Source organism: Schistocerca serialis, chromosome 3, assembly GCF_023864345.2.
Source record: "Schistocerca serialis cubense isolate TAMUIC-IGC-003099 chromosome 3, iqSchSeri2.2, whole genome shotgun sequence".
NCBI classification, from domain to species: domain Eukaryota; kingdom Metazoa; phylum Arthropoda; class Insecta; order Orthoptera; family Acrididae; genus Schistocerca; species Schistocerca serialis.
In genome coordinates this window covers 471,904,406-471,905,831 of record NC_064640.1, presented here as the reverse complement: position 1 = coordinate 471,905,831, position 1,426 = coordinate 471,904,406, and positions in this window count along the sequence as shown.

The window sequence follows — 1,426 nt, the reverse complement described above, 5'->3', positions numbered from 1 at the left end:
TTGGTTACACGTCTCGGTCACCTCTTGTTCGCACTGTCGGCACTTTGTACAGTGGACGTTACATTTCAGATGTGTTACGATCCGTGGTTTTACCCTTCATTTGATTCCTGCGAAACCTTACATTTCAGCAGGATAACGCACAACTTCATGTTGCAGGTCCTGTACGAGCATTTCTGGATAAAGAAAATGTCCGACTGCTGTCCTGGCCAGCACATTCGCCAGATCTCTCACCAATTAAAAACGTCTGTTCAGTGGTTACCGAGCAACTGGCTCGTCACAATACGCCGGTCACTACTCTTGGTGAACTGTGGTATCGTGTTGAAGCTACGTGGGCAGCTGTACCTGTACACACCATCCAAGCTCTGTTTGACTCAATGCCCAGGCGTATCAAGGCCGTTATTATGGCCAGAGGTGGTTTGGTGCTCCCAAATTGCGTGAAAACGTAATCACATGTCAGTTTTAGTATAATAGATTTGTCCAATGAATACCCGTTTATCATCTGCATTTCTTCATGGTGTAGCAATTTTAATGGCCAGTAGTGTATAAGCATACAGTTCTGGCAATAATGGGAGGCGATCGCGAGATGGTCCCTGCACTCACACTACCCTCTGTGCCCTCGGTGACTCTGATGGGTAGAGCGTCTGCCATCTAAGAAGGAGATCCCGGGTTCGAGTACCGGTCGGTGCACACGTTTTCACCTGTCCCCTTTGATATGTATCAAGGCCCGTCAGCAGCTGAAGGTACTAATATATAATTCTAGTTTACAGTACGTGCGCACAACTTCATAGGACTGATGTTTAGAGTGTGTGCTGCAGGAATTGCGTTGTTAGTAGTATTAATGTCATAACTTGCCGTTAGGCACCGGTACTGATACGGCGACGGAGGGCTGAAACACAGGAATCAGCACACATTACAGTAGCAGACAGTCAACACGAGTTTGCGCAAAGGGAGCAGGGCTTTTCTCGTAAAGTTGTTTTATCAAAATAACAGCGTTAGTGATGCTGCTCTTTGCGACTTTCGACGCATTAAAGGAGTACTGGTAGGTCCTCTTTCCGCAGGGGATTGACTCCAGGGATACGCCGACAGCCAACTGCTCCAAAATCGTTGAAGAACCTACTATTGAAATGGCTGTGAATGCTGGACGCAATGTGCGATCTGCAAGCAATGCGCGGGCTGTGTCACGACAGCTGAAAATTTCATGGTCCACCATTCGAAAAGAACTGTGAACAACTGTGAAACTAAATCTCTAGTGTGGTTTCAGGCTGTCATGGATGGCTATGGTGCTGACATTGTGCACCATTTGGAATCTGAGAATTGGACATAATACGCAGTTAATAAATGTTATCCATTCATGTAGAAATTAACTTGTGTTACAGTCAATGCTTTATTCGTTATTTCTCTTTCAAATGTCCTTACGAATGTTTCC